Consider the following 22,313-nt stretch of genomic DNA (forward strand, 5'->3'; position numbering starts at 1 on the left):
ACAATAATGAATCAAAATGGAAATAAAACAACCATTGGAATTGGGTGCAAAGCAAATTGTTGAAATGAACCAATGAAACAATCCAGCAATGAAGAAATAAATGAAATGCTTTTTCTGTGAGTGTGAGAGCACATCATTCTTGGAAGTACTGGTCTCTAGTGGTTACCCAGCATGGAGCTGATGGCTGGTTTTGTCCTGCAGGCTTGAACTGGGACTATTTCAGAGACTACTACAGCTTGAGGTGGGCAGAACTATTTGGCTTCCTTGACTATTTGGCTTCCTATTTGGCTTCCTTCTTACCTTCCTTCCTTGGGGGTTGGTGATGATGAAGCTGGGAGAGCCAGGAGGTGATCCTTGGTTCAGAGCCAAGGTGGTTTGCCAAAGGAAGGCTCAGATAGGGTAACTGTCACCACCAAGTTAGGGCCCACACTGTGGAGGCTTTGAGATTGCACAGAACCTGCTGCATTCACCAATCTTGCTGGCATTATAACATTCAACAAAGCATGAGCCTATTTACTTCCAATTCACACCAAGTCAGGTGTGTCTTTGTGAGTATATACTGGGGTAAATATTCCTTCCCTTCCTCATTTTCCCCCTGATGTGCTGCTCTGCAGTACACCAGGAGAAGCTGAAGTGATGATAAAAATCTGGAAGGGTTATTTTTTCCTTTCTCCCCCTTCTTTGTGATATTGTTTCATTTTAGTAAGTCAAGATTAAAGAGAAACTCACAATGTCCCTTGGAAATTGTAGTTGTGCCAACATACTGATCCTCAGCATGTCAGGAGTCAGGGAAAATTTGCAATGTCCCTTTGGGACTTGTAGTCTGAGAGATAGTGAGAATTTTCTTTTGGCTCATTGCTCTGGCAGGGAAAGATGGAGGAAGACCAAAACCTTCAAGTTCTGTGTCGCCAACACTGATTTGTGAAAGGTTGCTGGTATAAATGGCTTTGGAGGGAGCGATACATGCATCTTTTACATGCAGTGAACATTTCAGTTAGTGCTATGTTCACTTTTTATTTACCTTCTGAACATATTTCAAAGTGAGATTAAGAAAATCCATAGAATCTGTTCTTTGTGTGCATATGTCGGTTATACCGAACCAGCCTCAGTAAGTGCACTAAGATTGTATCCATGCTGGAACCCTTCCCCACTAGTACATAGATAATCCTTTTTCAACTTCATACTGAGGGGAAAAAAATAATATCTCTGTTCAAACTCTCGCATTTGAATCTGTAAAGCTCATCAACTTTAATGTTTCTTTTTATGTCAGCTTTACTTGGAAGAAAAAGAGATCACCTTCTACAAAAGTGACATTATCAAAGATAAGGCTGCATGTGTTTTCTGTGTATGACTATATCAAGGCAGAAGAAAAGATGTTTGCACCATTTCTCTCTTTGATAGAAAATAGGTGCTGAGTCGCTGCTGCAGATAATTTTTGCAACTTTCTTCTTAGAAATATATTAGAAGAAAGAAGAGTCCTGTGTGATGATGCTGATTGTGTTGCTTGAAACATCTTTAAGGATGGCTAAAATTCCATGGTTATGGGTGGGACACGTAGCATGGTGGGACAAAACAGATGATAGCAATGCAGTGGTGGGTATTGGTTCAGTATCTACATTTGCACTTTGTCTTTGTGGTCTGGAAGTCCTTAAGCTGAGGTTGGTGATATGGCAGACTGACATTTCTACCTGAATTGAACCAAGAGGAGAATAGGTAGGAAAGGTCACATTTCCATTTCACCCCTGAGCACTCGTAGTAATTGCTTTTAAAAGTCCTATAGTTTGAGGAAGAGTCTGTTGTAAGGAAGTAACTGTTCCTTCTTTGTGCAGTTCTTTTGTAACCAGTCACACAAAAAGAGTACGTAGTTCCAAGTATATGTGACTCACCTTATGGAATGGCTACTTGAGACACAAGATTGGGGTTTGATAGAAGAGCCAACAATGAATTGGCTTGACATCTTGTCTGGGGGCACTATCCTCACCACAACCCTATGGCCCAGCTAGAGCCACTCAGAGCAAGTCAGTTCCCTCCTCTTTGCCACGGTTGCACCTAATCACTATGGGAGCCACTCAGAATGCCCCTGATTTCCATAGTCATGCTAAATGTGAGTACCAAAGCATTGGAGCCACTGGAGGGAGACTGTGCCTTCTGTGTTTGCAAGCCCATGATGAGGTTGATAGGGATGAGCAGCTGAGGATTCCCAACCAGCTCTCTTCTGATAGCCAGGAAGAGACTGGGGAGCCCAGGGAACCTATTCTAATAGGAGGAGCAGGACCAGGCTGAGTGCAACCCTTCCCATCTTGAGCCACAACAGGACTCTGAAGGTGGCTTTCTTTTTCTTTATACTGTGAGGACAAGTCTTGATCTGCAGCTAGTACTCTTGTCTTGATCTACAGCTGGTCTTGATCTGACAAGTTTCGATCTGCAGCTAGTACACTTCTAGGAGTGGAAGTTCTTATAAGACCCCTGGTTGGAAATGACAGGATCACCCTCTGATAAAATAGTTGAACCCCAAGTACAAATGGACCTCACTATCCACTGATTTGGCACCCACTGATTTGACTCACCATTGATACCAAGGTTCACCTTTAAATGCCTTGTAACAAGGGGGGGGGGGAAGCACCAAAATCCAATTACCTATCTTCATACTGTTAAATAATTATAATGTCATTTAATTAGATTTCATTATTCACCCCATCTAGTGCCTGAATGCAATATAGCGTCTATACCAATGCATTCTGGGGCAACAATGGAGGAGCAAGAAACCTAGAAGTGGGTCGTTAAAGCTATTTTTCCATTGATTTGGTATCCACTTTTTTTTTTTTTAATTCCCCAGTGGATATGTTGCAAGGTTGAAAAAAAGCAACTCATGGAAAACTCGGTACCCAAGGGTGAAAGTTTGCCGGCTGTTTATTTGAATTGCATGCAATGGCAGCCCACGGGACTAGTGTCCAAAGCATGGGAGCAAATCTCAGTGGTGTCCTGACCAATTTATACGATTTCTGGTTCTTTGTTCCAAATCTAGACTTCCCATTGACTGAAATTTTACATCAGAGATGGGGCAAACACCTAATAGGTTACAGATAAGGTATAATTTGCATTAAAGATGGGAAATAGGTGGACAAGAGGTGGTCAAACAATTGATTGGTTACAGGTGGAGTTTCACCTTAAAACCTATTAAATTACAAAGTTTCTAAAAACCAGCAGAGAGCAGTATAACACAAAATACTTAAAGACAGGTGTGAAGACCACCATGACTTCATAAGTGATAAGATATTTTCTTGGCAGAACTTCAGGCCCATCTTGGCATACTCATCCCTCATTAGGGTGGCCTGGTATGAGCGCCTATCTTATCTCTTCGGTGTTCCTTTTCTATGTGTTAGTAAAGCACTGTGGGGCCCTCTGCAAAACTAAGGCTTCTTGTCCTGTTATGAAAGAGGTTTTTAAAAGCTTTACTAAAACCAAGCAGTTTGGTTTCTATGGCTTAATTTTATATAACTATTGTGACCCTTTTACCTTGGGTACAGTTTGGCAACAAGGGATCACTTGGTTTCCATATTACATATGTGTGCTTTTGCTCTAAAAGCATAAAAGTTACAAAATTACAAAGCTGGTCGATACAGGCATAAATCAAGGAATGTCATAACATTTGCCAACATTTTGCCAGCATTTGCCAACATTTGCTTGCATGTTTGCAAGCCCTTAGTGCTAGTGGAGCACCAAAGCTACCCCAACGCCAGCCAGCGTGAGCTAGCGCTGGTGGAATACCGGTGCTCTGCCGCTCCACTGTCAACTAAACTGCTGGGCGGCAGAGAGGTCGGTGGGGACATGGTGGGAGGATGTGTTTCAGAGTGGAGGTGGTAGGGGGAGGGTGGGAGAGGGCAGGAAGGAGGAGTGTTGGGGGACGGAGCAGGGTGGGAGGGAGGCGGGACTGGTGGTGTTCTGCTCCATCAGATCCTGAGCTCCGGGTTGGGCTGTGTGGCCCAACATGGAGGCTCTTGATTCTATGGCAGCCCAAAAGCTGCCGCAGACTCAAGTAGCCTCATTGCGGGGCTATTTCTCTTACCTGGAGAAAGGGGACAAAAGTCCCTTTCTCCCAAGGAGCTGCCAATGACAGCCTTGTTGCACACAGGATGCTGCAGCAGCTATTTCGGCACCACCGCAGTCCCGACAGAACGGGCAGCTCAGGATTGGGTTGTATAATAGGTATCCTAACAGACGATATTTGTTTAGTAGTACACATACGCCTGACATATTTCAGCCTCAGCTATCCTCAAGGGCACACAAAAAAAGTTCCTTAATGCCTACAAAAGATTCCACCAAGAGAGCTCTCTGTCCTCTGGAAGATTCCGCTTTGGTGGAAACATTTGTAAGCATTAAAGGTTCATTCTTGTGTCTCTGAGAAAGGCCGAGATCAAAATGCAGATGTTATCTGTATACTACTCAATAAATATCTTTTATCAGCTCGATGTCCTTTTTTAAATTTTCTACTTTGCCTTGGTGCTGCCGCCCTGCCCTTTTCCACTAAACTCGTAGTGACGACGCTGGATCCAAGCAACGGTTTGTGTTTTTAGGCCTGCCAATGGGTTCATTTTTCATGCCCCAGGCTTTATTGTTAAAAAAAAATTATCCCTTTTCCCTTTCGCTCTTTGGGAAAAAAATACCAAATGATGACAGGAGGAAATGCAATACGGAATCAAAACAGTGAAATAGGTTTCGCACATTGTACATTATGAGCATGAGGTGAACATTTTGAACAGAGAGAAAGGAGTTCATTTGTCTTCTAATAGCACTCTTCGCAATAGTAATCTGAGCCATCATTTATAGAAACAGCAGATGGATTTTTTTTTCCATAAGTGAAAAGTTTGAACTGATTTACCATCCTTTAAATAGAAATGTGAGTAGGAGGGCAAGCTATTGAGTACAGCATAAGAAGTAATTCTTTTTGCATCCAACACACATTTTGAGCAAAACTTGGCTTGTACTGTGAATTAGGTTGCATAAATTCACCCCAAACCATTAAAACCCATTGTGTTTTTGCTCATTCATGTGTTGACCTCAATGCGTAGACTTGATCACTGGTGTCCATGGCAATATTAAACCCACTCATTCATTTTCATTTTTACAGCTTGACGTTTTTCTGGTTGCTAACTTCCAATACAAAGTGCGTGATGAAAGCACAGAATCCATATTAGGTCACCAACAGTGCAAGCTTCTGAAGGTCTATTCAAAAGTAAGTTCCACTGAGTCTAATATAGGATTGCAGCCTCACACTACTGTGATGCCCCAGCATGGGTTCCTCTGTCTCTACTCCTTTAAGGGGGGAAGCGGGGAAGTTAGTGACACGATCCCCAGGATCACACTACTGTCGGGGGGGGGGCAGGGGTTGTTCATTACTCACAGAATGAAATAGCAGTGTCCCGGGGGTGCAGGGAGTCCCACGGATGCTTCTGCAGGGTTCCCCAAGGCACTGAAAATGAAAATAGAATGATCGCAACCCGCTACCGGTTTGCAAACACAAAGCTGGAAGTGGGTAGCAATCGTTCTATTTTCATTTTCAGCAACTTGGGAAGCCAGGCGAAGGCACCCATGGGGCTCCCTGCACCCCTGACGTGTTGATGCTTCATTGTGTGAGTAAAGAACAGCCCTTGCCCCCCCCAATGGCAGCACGATCCTGGGGATGTCACAAACTTCCTCCCTCTCCCTCAAGAACTTACCTCAGGAGTTTTACTCCCAAGGAGTTTGAGAACCTGTGCACTACTATCCACAAGCACTTGACATTGTTTGTTAATTCTTTATAATTTTGTTGCAAGGTATACCTCACAACAACTTTCCTTTTAGTGTTCTCACTCCTAGTAATCTTGGGTAAACTCTACTCACCTGATCCTATCCTCCTTTTTGGCAGGTTCCCTGCTCCCTTTCTCTTCTTGGTCTTGCGCCAGCTAAACAGCTGGCACAGGTCCAAGGAGAACCATTGCAGAGTGGGAGGGTTATGGAAGGGTAAGTGGATGCCCCCTCCAAAGCCTCCCAGTCTACCTCCCCCTGCCGGATACAGTGTGTGCCTTTTCAGTTAAGCTAAACCAGCAGGAGGAGGGAGGATAGGATTGGGCTGTGAGGCAGGCTGTTCCAAGGAGGAATTTCTGGCATAAATCAGGGCAATTGCTCTAAGCCAAATGTGCCCGTTTCTGTCACTGTAAAGTAACCTGGAGGGCAAACAGAGTCAAGAGGCCAGATCTTCCCCCCCAAAAAGAGAGTAAACAAATTCAAAAGGTAATGGGTGATGAAGCCTCTTTTAGGAAAAGGTGGGGGGAGAAGAAGAGTGAGTTCTCAGTGGAGCAGTTCATGAAGGAAATGTGGTTAGAGAGAGGGAGATAATAGGAAGAAGAGAGAGAGATGCAGGTTTTACCTCTCCTAATCAGCAGAGATAAAAATCTCGAAGGGGAGATTCACCTGAATGCCCAGGATTCAGGCCTCCAAACATGACCTGGTTCCTGCAGAATAGTTTACTAACCCCCAAATGGCAAGGGTAGAAAGGAGTTTACACCAAGGAACCAAACAAAACAAGAGCCAGAATAACTCCAGAATAGGGACTGCCTGCTGAACAAAAGGCAACAGCAATGCTGTTGTCTTGGGAGTAGACAAGAGGTCAGGCACTGCCAAAAGGCTTTTGGCTTCAAAGTTGCCTCCGAGTATACCAATGACTGGCACTGCTGAGATAGCCTTCAGTTCTCATCAAATCAGAGCTAAAGAGCAAATGGCACCAAGGTGGCTTTTAGAAAACACTGTTCTGGAAAGAACACAAGGCTATAGGAATGCCAATTCAACCAGAAGCCAGAAGTTGTGCTGCTTGCATTGAAGTGAGGATATACTGGTCTGTTGTTCTCAGTCTTCTGGCTACCTGAGTAGGCAGGTGTTTTTTGTTTTTTTTCTCACAGCAAAATATTAAGAATATTGGGTGCAGCTTCCTAAATTCCCTGGCTCACAATCTCAAGATGCAAAAGCCCTGGTCTTAAATGACAAGGATTGCTGAAAATAGCTGCTTCAGAAACATGGAAGGCTGCCCTGGCAACTATTTTTTGTCTGCCACTGAATACATGAAGCTGCCACCAATCCACATAGCTCTGTATTGTCTAAACGGAGCAGCAGCTCTCCAGGATTTCATAGAGGGGTCGTTCCCAGCCCTATCAGAAGACAGAGGTGCCAGCCAGAGGTAGTAATACTACGTTAGATGGGTCAATGCTCTGGTATTATAGGAGGCCCCATCATATGAACATATACTGCTACAACCATCTGAGTTGTATAAACCTAGACTGCACATTGGTCCTTTTTGACCCAAGGAAAGGAGAGAAGGCAAACACACACATCATCCAAGACATCCAAGAAAGAAGCCAAAGTAAACCTGCAATGTAGCCACAGCTTTTCCTCAGTTCTACCTCCTTGCCTTTCCTTTCTTTACACTGTGTAGGGTTGCTTCAGATTTGAAGGAACTGACAGCAGGAGGTGAAAGAATAGAGGGAGGGTGTGTGTGTGTGTGTGAATGCATATGTTGAGTGTGTTGAGGTTGTGTGGAGGTGTGGCTGACTAAGCTCTCTACCCCACTTAATTCACAGAAGCACACATTCACATCAATGCAAAAGGCACCCCCATTAGCAGGTGGGAATCCTAAAGCCTTGACATCATACCATTCTTTGAGAACAGCCTTCTTTGACTTTTATTCCTTCCTCCTAAAATGAATCAGGTCACCCTGCGTACTGTTTTTCCTTCTCCTTATCCAGAAGAGTATCTAATGCTTAACATTACCTTCTTCAGCCGCAGAGGACTTGAGGGGGACTGAACTGCCTTTGGCTAGAATTGAGATCCAGCAACTAGCGCCAGGTGAAAAAATAGTGGTGATGGAACAAGCCCACTTACAGAATGGTGGAAGAGGGGGCAGGATTCTATCAGCTAAACAGTGGGATGGCCTGCCTGGGCAAGGACAAATCTACACCTCATTACTACAGTGAACAAACCATTAACATTAGTCTGCAGAGCTACATAAAGACATGATCAAAGGCAATTAATTAATATTCATACTTCACAGGTGAGTAACACTAAGAGCACAATCTTATTCATGTCTTCTCAGAAGAAAGTCCCATTAAGTTCAATGGGAATTACTCACAGATAATTGTGTATAGCAGTGGTTCCCAAACTTTTTCAACTGGTGACTCCCTTGACCTACTGGGCCATTGGTTGTGGTTCCTTGTGAGGGCTACAATACTATGCATTGTATAGGAAGGCAGGTTGGTAGGATTCTGTGGCTCTCCAGGCAACTACAGCTCACAGTTTGGGAACCAATGGTGCATAAGCTTGCAGCCGAAGACTCTCTCTCTCTCTCTCTCTCTCTCTCTCTCTCTCTCTCTCTCTCTCTCTCTCACACACACACACACACACACACACACACACACACACAAGGCCCCAAGCTCAGGCTGCAGCATTCCCAGGAAGGCCAAATAAAAGAATCTTATCTAAAATCCTGGAGAGCAGTAACCAATCACTGTTGACTGCATTGACTAGAATCTAGTCTCCAGAGGAACTAGTGATCTACCTCAGCATAACACATCTTCCTATTTACTGCAAATCAGACATAAATCTACCAATCTATCAATCTTTTGTCCTCCCCAATCTACATAATATTGTCATCTGCATATACTTCTGTTTGTGTATACAAATTCCAGTTGCCAGATTTTAGTGATGATTATGTCATGCTCACTAATATGAAATGTAAGATTCATTCACACCATCTGTGAGGAACAGAAGGTAACATCACTGGTTTATTCCCCCCCCCCCCGGCTGCCATAACTGAAACAATGGTTATTATCTCAAAAGCTCTTGCCCTCTTGCAGCCCATTACTATTGTAGTGCATCGCCAGCACTAGCTATCATAAATGTGCCATAAAGCATGTTTGTAATAACTTGAGAGTAAGCAGCACCGGCGGGAAGGCCTGTGCTGTCCCAACAATGCTGAATCTGGAGCTACAGCTGTCAGAGCAGGTAAGAGCTGCTCTGTATGGCACAGGGGTAGGAGAGGATCGAAGCAGTGACGGACCCCCCAATATGGACGATGGGGCAAATGCCCCAGGCGCGAGTCTTTAGGACCCTGCGGAAGCCTCTCTGAGGCTCCCGACGGGGTCGGAAACTATTTCCCAAAAAACCGTACTTCCGGGGGGCGCCATCTTGAACCTTTGCCCCAGGGGAGGTCCGCCACTGGGTGGAAGGAGGTGGGGAGGGAGTGTTTTGGGGCGGAGGGGACAGGGAGAGGGGCAATTCAGGCCTGGGAAGGGGCAGGGATGGTGAAAGAGGCCTCTGCCATATCCTAACCCTGGTCCTGAACCTTAAAACCCTATAAAGAGCTTCTCAGACTTGCACCAGCAATTTTGGGCAGCTAGGGCTTGACATAGAGAAGGGGACAAATGTTCCTCTACTCTGAGGAGATGTCTGGACTGTCAGTTTCAATACTGGATACAACATGGGCCATGCAGACCTGCTGCGCCAGAGCTGAATAAGACTGGGCTGTCAATAAGATTGGGCTGTTAGGTGCCAGTTATCTATCTGGCCAGATGTAGAGCATTATACTGTAAAACAGCATGTAATGTGTGCATATGGGGAAAATCATATTGTGTGTGCAGGGATCAAGGGCAGTAACTTATGTTAGAGCTCAATGGAATGGCATCAAATGAGGAGGAAAGTAAGGTTAAAAGTGTAACAACAGATAACTGATATTGTTGGGGATAAGAATTCAATAACTGGGAGCAGGAAAAAAAAATAATATAATGCAATGTTTGCAACAATCATTCATGCAACTAGATCATTCGGTTCCATGCTGAATCTGGAACTATAGTTGTCAGAGCAGGTAAGAGCTGCTCTGTATGGCACAGGGGTAGGAGAGGGTGGAAGCAGTGGCGGACCTCCCATTATGGACGATGGGGCAAATGCCCCAGGCGCGAGCAGTGGTCTGGTTGTAAAATGAAAGAGAAAGAGAACATTCTTACAAGAAGGGAGCGTAATTGCACAAACATGATGAAGCCAGAATATCCATGGCCATGGGGTGAATTTATTAAAGAGCTTCCTTTTGCATATTGACGGCCCTTGATGATCCATCTGCAAACCCAGATGGGTGCCTCTGTTGTTCTGCTCCTTGTAGGGGTTGTAGCAGAGGATTCCTTAATTGCTCATAATTCCATTACTTTCTTGCCTGACACACCTGAAACTCTTGATTGAAAAGAGTTTGGTGAGGGAAGCCAAGGCTGAAGGCCCTCTTTTGTGTCACTAATGACTGTGTTTAGCCCAAAGTCAGGAAACTTTTCAGATTGGTCTTGTAGAAAGTTTAAAGGTGCAGCCAGTGATGCAATTTCCCATAAAGAAATTGTGGGTATAAGGCAAGACTTCTTCTAAAGCAGTGTGCTGGGGAGGAAAGGAGAGGAGGTTAATCTATTGAACCGAAGGTTGGTCTTCTCCCTAAGGCAAGGGACCTGATGCTTCCTCACCATCTGCCAAGTAAAATGCTGTGAAACTGGTCTGGATCATGCTCACCTGCCATGTCCCATCACCACATACATGTGTAGACAAACATGTCCAAACACATGACAGCTTCACGTAATGTAAATGATCACTTAATAGGACATCTAAAATTGGATTCTGTGATGTTTCTTCAATGGCACACTGAATCTTCCATGGCTTTGTGCAGCATTGGTCAGCAGAAAGGAACTGCTGAAGGTTCAAAAGCTTCATACTGCCTACACTCTTTGCAGAGAAGTTAATCAGGAGCCAGAATTCCTAAGAGACATCCATGATATGCACATCGAGCATAGTATTTTCCGAGCCACCATGCAGCAATTTGGTCTGAATGATCAAGCAAGAATAACAGGAGGTGTTGCCTACCTCTGTCTTTCTCCCTCTACATCACACAATCACTTCTGCACTGTGATATCTTCTACCACCTCCAGGACACATGGGCCTAGTTGGATATAAGTAACACATTACCAAACCAATTTCACAGAAGTTAAAGCTAATAAGCATGCTCGTCCTGATATCGGGAAAGCTATCGTGATCTGTAAATACTCACATATGTTGGTATCTATTTCTACACCACATCATAAAGTTTAAGGTCTCCTCCATGGATAATTCATAAGGTGGAAGAAAGCCTCAGCTCTTCAAATCAAATATTTATGATGAACTGTTCAACCAGAGCTACATCCAGGACTCTTCTGCATATTGTATTTTCAACACATTTGTAATAGTTTGACCACCAAGAGTTTGACCACTTTGAAATCTCATCATCCTGTTATAGACTCTCCTGCAAAAAGGACATCTGCTTCAGTAAGGGTCAAACTACATGTGGTGCCTTGAGGTGCACAGTCTGTCCCCAGCATTTTTGTTTGATGAAATGTAGCCCTGGAGGCTAAGGATTAAATGGAAGATAGGCATGAAGGGTGAAATGATTTCTGTTGATTTTTTTTAACCATTTCCCATCATGTCTGCTTCTTCTCTGGGAAAATATCAGCAGCTACCATCGTGACTCATTGCAACACCTCCTCTGGATGTTCAGCAGTGATGTCATCATGTCATCACTGAACTTCCAGGTTGCTGAGCTTCGTGCTACACAGGGCTCAGCTGGAAGGTGCTTGGCCGCATGACTGCACACCTTAGAAAGAACACTAGTCCTGCTTCTGTGTTGTTTAGCCACACCCACTAGCATCCCTAGATTCAACGTTTGTCTAAGGAGGGCAGTGCTGAACTCATACTTTTCCCCTGTGATTTGCTACTGATACCAAATCTAAATTCCAGCACTGACCTCTTCAGACAAATGCCTAGGGGGCATGGCTAATGAATGCACAGACAGGGATCAACTAGCTAGTGTGCTCTTGTTTCTCTGTCTATTTGGTATACTACTCCAGACTATAATGACTGAAAGGTACTTGAGTGTCACATAGATTTGGGCACTGACAGTCCAATCCTGAGCTGCCTGGGGCATGAAGCTGCCGCCACACCCTGCACCACTGGGGGCTCCTTGGGAGAAGGGGACTTTCCTCCCCTTTCCCTGGGTAAATGGAGTAGCCCCACAATGGGGCTATTTCAATTCACCACGTGAATCAAGTGCCTCCGGGTTGGGCAGTGAGCCTGACATGGAGGCTGTTGCGGGTAGGGTATGTGTAGGAGTCTCCAGCAGAGCGAAAAACAAATGGCAGCACAACAGAAACTCGAGGCTGATGTCCAAGGCAATCTCTCAGAAGGCAAAGAAGCACTTGACACGAGAGTTAGGTTCCATCACCAAGATATATTATATACAAGGATATTTACAGCAACACTGGTCAGTCATACAGCAACACACATTACGGCATCCTGATTCCTATTTCCCCAGCTCACACTCACCACCCTACACGCTCACCCTCACTCACCGTTGAGCGTTTGTCTGCGGCCTTGTTATATGCACAAGGCACACCCACAATCAGCTGCACAGAGTCAGCAATCAGGAACAGCTGCTACCTGTTACTTGCAACAAACAGACTATTCACCATAACGTTTGTTGCATTCCCTCCTGTGCATAGGACCTGAGTGATTTCCTGGGTTCAGACCTCAACACCCCTCCAAATCATTCTGGTCCTGTCCCAGTGCACAATCTTTTATACTCAACTGGTAACAGAGTTTTTCATGTTTCGTCACAGACAATGGTTTTGTCAATACATCTGCCAGCTGTGCCTCCATAGGGCAATAGTTTAATATAATTAATCGGTTTCGTATTGCCTCCCTTACATTAGCATGTCTTAGTTCTATATGTTTCGTTCTGTTTTTAATTCTGTCTGAGTTAGCCATGGCAATACAGGTTTCATTGTCTTCCAGAATTGGGATTGGTACACTCATGTTAAGCCCTAGATCTATCAACAACTGTTTGTACCATATAACCTCGGTACAAGCTAAGGATAGACTACCATATTCTGCTTCTGAAGAGGATAGTGCAACATATGTCTGCTTTACGCAACGCCAGCCGATCAGAGAGCCTGCAAACAATACAGCTAGTCCAGAAATAGACTTTCTTGTATCTGGACAGTTGCCCCAGTCTGCATCAGCATATATGAGTAGTTCTTCTGGACCTTTTGGATGAAGAACTAACCCATGATGTAGAGTACCCTTCAGATATCTTAGCAGTCTTTTTAGTGCTTGGAAATGTTGCTGTGTAGGAGCGGATACAAACCTGCTCAGTATATTAATAGCACAAGCAACATCAGGTCTAGTCCACTGAGAAAGATACTGCACGCTGCCCACTACTGATTGATACATTTCCCGATCACAAGGTGGACTTTCTGCACTTGCAGTTTGCATGAAATTAGTGACCATAGGTGTTTTGCAACCTTTGCACTCATTCATATTGCACCTCTCTAACAACTCTACTATTTTCTGTGCCTGGTGTAATTTGTACCCTCCAGGAGTGGGTATTACATTCACTCCGAGATATTTGCTAATGGGACCAAGGGTTCTTAGGGTGAGGTGTTTCCTTAATTCTCTTATTACCTCCTCAATTCTCTGTTGTGTCTTCGCCAAAACAATTAGATCATCCACAAACACCGTCACAAGTATCTGGTTCTCTCCATTATCTTTTATATACAGACATGGGTCCGCCTTAGATGCTGTGAACCCAATGTCTTTTAGACGGGAATCTAAACAGACATTCCACTGGTGGGGGCTTTGCCTCAGCCCATATATGGCTTTATGTAGATATAACGCTTGCCCTTCTTGAAGGCTTTGAAATCCTTCAGGCTCTTGCATATACAACATTATCCCCTCCTCCAATGGGGCGTGTAAAAATGCTGTTTCTATATCTATATGCATGGTTTTCCAGCCACGCCTGGCAGCATAAACCAAGACGGTTCTAAAGGTTTCGGCTCGGACAGTGGGTGAGAAGATCTCATCATAGTCCTGAGCTGTTTGGCTAAATCCCTTCGCCACCAACCTTGCCTTATAGACCGGTGCTGCTCCAGTCTGGCTCTGTTTTAGTTTAAAGACCCAGCAAGTGCCAATCACTTTCTTGCCCTGGGGAAGAGTTGCAGCTGAAAATACAGCATGCTTTCTCATAGATTCCATTTCAGCCTTCATGGCCTCCTCCCAGCGCATCCTCTCAGTTTTAGGGAGCTTCTTAACTTGGGAGTAATCCTGGGGTTCCAGCCCTACAGTTTGACACATTGAAATTGACTCGGGCACATAAAGATCAGGGGGTTTTGTCACTCGTGTGGTTCTGCGTAAGACAGGTGAAACAGGATCCTGTGTAGTTATTTCAGTTTCCTGCCTACTTTCAATTTTGGGTTCACGTAGTCCCTCTTCTCTCCTACCCTGTTGTACCTGTTGTCTAGGTGACACCCTTCTAGGTGATTGAGAAGCATTCTCACTTTCATCAATCCCAGGTGCGAGAGGTATAAACACAGAGGGAGTTTGTTCTATTGAAGTCCACTTAGGGTTATAAAATTTCACAGACCTGGAGATTATTAACTTGCCTGACTTGGTCATCAACCTATATCCCTTACTTCCTGGTTCATAACCTAGCAGGGTAACAGGCTGAGTTCTGGGAGCTCGCTTTCTGCTCCTTCTCTGCACCAGTACTTCTCCACATGTACCAAATGGGTATAAATGTTTTAAAGAGGGAGGTTGATAGGGGGTCATTCCAACTATAGAGGAGTAGGTGCGATTAAAGACATAGCAGGCACATTTTGCAGCCTCCGCCCAATAGCCATAAGGAAGTTGGCTATCTGTTAGAAGAGCGCGTATCTTGGTCTGCAACGTTCTGCCATATCTTTCCGCAACACCATTCTCCTGAGGACAATTAGGATTCGATAAACGATGGTGCACACCTTTTCTCTCTAGCCAAGTCATAAAAGGTTCGTTCAGATATTCAGTGCCACGATCTGTTTGCAGACTAATTAGCTTGTGGCCAAACCTACGTTCTGCATAAGCCGCCCATCTTTTAAATGTAGAAAACACCTGTGTCTTAGACTTTAGTGGAAAACAGAACATATATTTTGAATATCTGTCAAGCACAAGAAGTAGGAACCTGGCACCACCAATAGATTTATCCATGGGTCCAATTAGATCTGAGTCAACAAGCTCTAGGGGTTTACTAGCTACCCGCTCACTCCTATTTGCAACAGAAGCTGCTGTTATATTAACCTTTTTACAGACAGCACAATCCAGGAACTCTTTACAAGGGGCTAAATTCAACCCCTTTGAATGCTTTACTGTTTGTAAAACAGCCTTAAAGCTTGAATGTCCTAAGGACCTATGCAAGACATGGATGCAACCATGATGCTTAGGGTTGATAGCATGTGTAACATATGCCTCAGCCCTAGGCTGGACAACAAACAGGCCATCTTTTTCAATCCCCAGCATACATTTCTTCCCTTGTTTGGACACTGTGCAATGCTTCCCAGCAAAAATAACACAATAGCCCTTTTTGCACAACGCTGATACACTGAGCAAACTGTGTTGTAAATTCGGAGCATATAGGACCCCTTCCAAAGGTTCACACAGTTCTGGCAAGCGAACCACCCCACATCCTTCCACAGGAGAGGACAGCCCATCCGCCAATACCACGTAAGACCTATCAGGTGATCCTAAAGTGGAAAAAACACTCTTAGAATTTGCTACATGCTCAGTTGTACCACTGTCCAATATCCATACAATGGAGGTTGACTCCTTTTCAGTTGCATGAACCAGAGAAATATCTGGTCTATGTCTGCTGGTTGGTCCTTGCCTTCAAGGCTTCCTGGAGCCCCTCCTCACAGGGCAGGCCTTTTGTAAATGATCCTCCGCGCCACAGGAAAAACACTTCCTCACATAGTGAAGTGCAGGCATGGGGGAGGACACATCCATACCGCAGGTTGCACCTGCAGAAACAGGGGCAGACGTAGTCCTTCCTCTGGAGCTGTTTTCCAGACATCGCTCTTGCTCCTGCTGCAGCCGGCCAGTGATGTAAGCAAGAGTCAATTGAGCCTCTGGTAAACATTCCAAAGCAGTGACCAAATGGTCAAAGGTCTGATCCAGAGAGGACAACACAATATAGTCTTTCTGCACCTCTGGAAAAAGCATATTTTGCTCCTGCAACCTCAGGAACAAGTTCTTCATGTAGAGCATGTGCTCTGTAACACTGGCTCCTGCCCACATCCGAGCACGATACAATTGCCGTGAGAGAGCAATCTTTGAGGCCACAGTTGTTTGCACATGAATCTGCCTCAAAGTCTCCCAACACACAGCTGCAGAGGTGATTCCACGAACATGCACAATCTGACTCTCTCCCACACATAATATGATGGTAGCCAGCGCACGTTCCACCAGCCTCCTTTCAGCAGCGTCCGGTAGGGGTGGGGGGTTCTCCACCACAGTCCATAGCCCCTCCTTACGTAGGAACATTTCCACATGGGTAGCCCAGGTGAGGTAATTTGTCTCATGGAGCTTTACAATAGGAAAGCTGGTCAAAGCCATTTCAGTGCCAGCAGCCTGTATTCCGTCTTACAGCAACAGCAGATAAGACCCATGCTTCCAGGCAGCAAACAAAAACAGGAACAACCTTGGAAACATCAACAGCCTGGGTCCAAAACCTGTTGCAGGTAGGGTGTGTGTAGGAGTCTCCAGCAGAGCGAAAAACAAACGGCAGCACAACAGAAACTCGAGGCTGATGTCCAAGGCAATCTCTCAGAAGGCAAAGAAGCACTTGACACGAGAGTTAGGTTCCATCACCAAGATATATTATATACAAGGATATTTACAGCAACACTGGTCAGTCATACAGCAACACACATTACGGCATCCTGATTCCTATTTCCCCAGCTCACACTCACCACCCTACATGCTCACCCTCACTCACCGTTGAGCGTTTGTCTGCGGCCTTGTTATATGCAACAAGGCACATGCACAGTCAGCTGCACAGAGTCAGCAATCAGGTACAGCTGCTACCTGTTACTTGCAACAAACAGACTATTCACCATAGCATTTGTTGCATTCCCTCCTGTGCACAGGACCTGAGTGATTTCCTGGGTTCAGACCTCAACAGAGGCTTTGGATCCTGTAGAGCTTTGCTCCACTGGTCCCACCTCCCTCCCTCCCCCTGGCACACTTCCTCCCTGCCCTCTCCCCACCTCCTGCCTCCCCATAACGCCTCCTCCCCATCCTCTCCCCACCCTCTACCCGCCTCCACCCTCCCAGGAATGCCACCTCCCCGCCTCTCCCCACACCTTTACTTACCACTCCACTGCTTGGAGGTCTGTGTGACTGCCAAGTGGTGGAGCTCATGTGCCTGTCCAGTACTAGCCCAGTGCTGGCCGACGCTGGGCTACCACCAGTGCTCACCTGGTACTAGGACTCGCAAATGCGCCTTATGACATGTTTGCAACAGTGCACGCCAGCGATAAGCCTGCGCGGCAAGCTCAGGATTGGGCTCTAAATGCCTATATTCATGAATATTATTGCAGTGAACCCACTTCACAATGGACCGTGGGCAGCTAACAGAAAAGTGAACTGAAATAGTTAACATTTCTGTTAGCTACCAATAGTGGGGCTCTATTTAAATGACCAAAGTCATCCACACACAGAGAGAAATGTGACTTCTAATCTGATAGCCTCATGACCTTTTATGAACTTCTGATGGTCTTCTCATATAATACCTCGTAAATATTCCTTAATCAGAAAATATACTGGAGATTCATTGTAGTGGCTAGTAGAAAAATGCACATTCAGCAGAAACAAATAAAACATAGCAGAATATTTGGTATTGTTGGAACAGGTTTCTTGAGAATCAATAACTTGCATTATGCAATAATTCACATGTACAGAAAAGCTTTGTAAAGTAATTTATATTCCACTGATTCATAATCCAATATAGGAATTCATCTTTCCAGCTCTAAAAAACTTTAAAGGAAGTGGATATAGTTGATGAAATGAGTCATGATATTAAACTTCTCCACCATCACAAACCAAAAAGTTAGGATTTGCATGATGCCCTGAGGAATGTTCTGCTATTGAATATGCTCAAGGACTGGAATCCCAAGAAAATGATGTATGTTTGAGTATCATTATCTCACCTTCCACCAGCAGTGGCTAGGAAACACAAAGGAGACAGATACTGCTCAGGTCTTTGAGGCTTGAAGCCTTAGCAACCACTAGTTCCCATTAAAAAAGTATCTGGGAATTGTAATTTGCCAAACCAACTGGGACTAAGAAACACGTTTAAAAAAAATGGATTGTTGTTGTTCTATTGTCTAAAAAATGTCCAATTTTCCCTGATTAAAATACCTTTTTTCTGAATATTCCAACATAGAATAAATACATTTCTGTAGCAGATGAACCTGTTCAAATGCAGGAGTTCATCCACTAAACTATACATGCACACACCCCTTGCTATCTGTTTGCTGTACAGATTTTCACTTATACATATTGTGAATAGCCATTTCTGCCGAGGGTAGCATATACACAACAGGGATCAAATGTGTACATCTGTGGGATGGGCAGAAATGGATTATATACCACATTTCCTTATCCATACCAACAATTTTTGGTCATATGGTTTGGCAAGAGGAGTCCAGTCTGTGTAAGCTGAGATTGCAATTAAAAATTGTGCCAAGTGACTGCGTGATGCACTGCCCGATGGGTAATATGTATCCACACTCAGTTTTGTACTGGTTTTCAGTACACGTGCCTTACACAAAGATGTATATGTTTACACTCCCTTTTAACTGTTACCGGTCAGTAGCGTTCAACAGCAGTCTCTCTCACCCCCAAATTTTTCCATTTAAATTAATATAATAATTGTACTCATCCAGATTTTTGCTCTAAGGGCCATTATCAGGAATGAATTAAATATGGATAACAAGAGACGCATGTTGTAAAGGAGAGTCCCATCTCGAATACTAATTTTATACTATATGCCTTCATCTGCACTGTAATGCTGTTACAGTGCAAGCCTTCATGTTTACTCAGAAGTAAGTCCCACTGTGTTCAGTAGTAAGTAAGCATTCAGTTGCAGTCTCCCGAAAATGGGGAAATAGTTTCTTTAACACAGATAGCTCTGTAAAATAAAAATTATGGTGTCTCCTGAGAAAACCCCACTGAGGCAAATGAGGCATACTCGTGTGCAAGTGTGTGCAGCCAGCTAAACCACAGTTTATTGATAAACTTCAGAAATTACGAGGCTCTAATTCCTGTATTAGTCAATAAGTCTCCTGCAGTGCAATCTAATTACTAATCAACTCCAAGTGTTATGTTGAAATCACACACCAACATTAGTGTAAGTTGATGGGTTTATGAGCCAAAGAGGGGGAAGTGGTATGCCGCATTTACTGCAGGTTCCTTTGGTTGCATTAGAAATTTCAGTATAAAAAGGTATGAAATATAATAATAAAACCAAGGTTAACTATCAAAGACAAAAAGGTTTTGTCAATGTATAGATATTGTATTAATTGGAAGCCATCGTATGCAGACAGACAACTGGCTCTAACAGCAATGTTGACTATTTATTGAAAACCACATGCTACTTTTCCTTTGCTAAGATTTGTGACTAGGCATACGTTGTATATTTTAAGAACAATAATTTATATTTCATCTTTAAAACCACCTAGTTTACTTTTTATTGAACTACCACGGAGACAAAATAATGGAGATCCTTCCTCCTTGATTTGATTAAATATATTTTGCAATATTTCACAAATCTTCCAGTCACAATAGCTTTTAAGAGAAATTCCTTTGATAAAATGGATTGCAGGGGTGGCAAAACCTGGAGCACCACCCCATACCAATACTATGGCTGCCACTTCTGCTACAGTGCTCCAGAGCAGCAGTTTCTGTGAGTTTCAGTGAGACTGTGAGTTGTGATCCATCAGTGGGTCATGCCTCGAAGTGCAGTGGGTCGTGAACTCATGTGCTGGCTGTGATGCAATGTTTCTTGTAGTGCCACAGTGCCTTCTTGGGAGCCCCTGGAGGCCTCTTCTGGGTCGTGCCAGGCCAGTGACCCACTCAACTGGTCTTTGCAGGCCCCAGAACGCCCCATAAAAGTGACCAGAAGTAGCTCCCGGTTTGTGGATGCAACTTCTGGTAGTCCTACACTCCAGCTTTAAGGGGACTGTGCAAGGAACAATTGGGGATGATCCACTTCCCACTTGAGTAATTAGGAAGAAGTTAACTGCCATTCATGTCAGCAGGAGGCTGATGGGAGTACACCCCAAATGTGCCACCTCTTTGGACACCTTGCAATCCACTGATGATGCAACCTGCTTCCGTTCGCTTTATGGTAGAGTGGCAACGATGCATTGTACCCTAATGGAGTCTGCATGGAAGGAGTTTCTGTCCTAAACTTCTGTTCTGCCTCATCCCCACCACACCCTTGTTTGGTCTCTAAAATTCTATTCTTGAAGAAAGCAAAGCCTCCTCCACTCACACAAAAGGCTTCTATTCATGTAAAATTAGAGCCCAATCCTAACTAAATCCCTCTCATCACCAATGCAGCTGTGCCAAAGGAGCACATTCTGTATCCTGGGGAAAGCAATGGTGGAGGTCTCCTCAAGGTAAGGGAACTGTCATTCCCTTACTCCAGGGCAAACCTATGCTGCCCCAATGGGTTTTGGATCTGGACCAGCTCTTTTGCTGGTGCAAGTCAAAGAAGAGTAGGGTAGAGAGAAGGGGACAGGAAAGGAGGCTAGGATCCAGTACACACTGATGCCACCATGATCCCCTCTGTCTTATTCTGCCTCCCACTCTCCACCCTCCCCAACCAGAAATTCCCCAAACAGTTAAAAAGTGGCTTTGCAATCATTTCGGAATGAATCTGTCCAACTCTGGAGATTTTTGCTACCTCTTAATGTTTTAATAGACTACATCTTCTGTGATTCATCAACCCAACAGCCTCTGTCATCTTCTCATAACTGTGAAATGGATTACTTTTCTTGACAATCCTATTTTTTTTCCTCAATGCAAACTTTGTGAAGTGTATAATTGTTTATAGAATTCTGCAATTTCATGTGCAATTCACTCATCATTTGCTGTCATTGAGTGATCTCGTCTCCTTATGGGGGATATTAAAATGTCCTTTAGCATTTTTATTAATGCAAATTTAGTACTTTTTTTCTCCTGCTTTATTTTCCATTTCAGAGTACTTTTCTTTGTATATAGCATAGTTTTGTGCTCTCTATGCATGTCAATGAAATGTAACTCTTCATTTCCTATAATCACTCAAGAATCTCAGATATCTAGTGTTCTTGCTCATTATTTTATGTCCTGTAAGTAATTTTCTCTTCTCTTGTTCAAATAAGTGAATAAGGTGTTCCCAACAACCTTAACTGCATCCCATATTGTTTGCTAGGAATTATTAATTTCAAAATGTTCCTTCATAACATTTCCCCCAACTGCATTTTCTTGTAAAATTATATTATGCGATTGCCACTTTCTATTTTAATTTTCTGTATGTGAAATGTTATGATCTAACATTTATGTTATGATACTAGCAGTGTAATCCGATAGCAACTGTTACCCTGCACATGCCCGATCTCGTCTGATCTTAGAAGCTAAGCAGGGTCAGGCCTGGTTAGTACTTGGATGGGAGACCGCCTGGGAATACCGGGTGCTGTAGGCTTATACCATAGTCTTTCAAGACTGAAGGTTGCCAACCAATCCTATGCATGTCTACTTAGAAGTAAGTCCTATTACATGGGATAGGATGGCAATGGGGGGAGAGCGGATCAGGCCTGGGAGGAGGGGGTTGGATTGGAGTTGCCAATGTGTTTCCTATACAAACCCCTTACCTGGGATCAACACAGATTCACCAGCTATATCACTGGCACAGGTCTGGATTGACCTGTTGCAGCTGCTGGGGCTTACCCTGGCAGAGACCTCTAGCAGCCAAAAATCCCTTGTGGGATGCAACGTAGCACTGTAGCATTACCGCCTGGGATTGAGGTAGGATTGAGCTGTAAATTCTCTAACCATATATTTCTAAGAGCCCAATCCTATGTATGTCTACTCAGAAGTAAGTCCTATTATAGTCAATGGGGCTTACTCCCAGGTAAGTGTTGATAGGATTGCAGTCCAGTTCAACTATCCTTTGTCCTTGTAAACCTGTGTTTATGTTTCTTCATATGTAATTTGTCCTTATAAAAATGAATGCATTAACAGGTCCCAAACATTTTCGCCTCGTACCTAAGTATGTATTGGCAACCTTCAGTCTTGAAAGACTATGGTATCGCGCTCTGAAAGGTGGTTCTGGCACAGCGTCTAGTGTGGCTGAAAAGGCCAATCCGAGAGTGACAATC

General features: G+C 44.1%; 1 pseudogene; it reads left to right on the forward strand.

Moving 5' to 3' along the window:
• Positions 1 to 21,517: 21,517 nt before the first annotated feature.
• Positions 21,518 to 21,637, forward strand: LOC136647155 (5S ribosomal RNA; annotated as a pseudogene).
• Positions 21,638 to 22,313: the final 676 nt, after the last annotated feature.

The sequence above is a fragment of the Tiliqua scincoides genome, chromosome 3, assembly GCF_035046505.1.
Source record: "Tiliqua scincoides isolate rTilSci1 chromosome 3, rTilSci1.hap2, whole genome shotgun sequence".
In the NCBI taxonomy this organism is placed as follows: Eukaryota; Metazoa; Chordata; class Lepidosauria; order Squamata; family Scincidae; genus Tiliqua; species Tiliqua scincoides.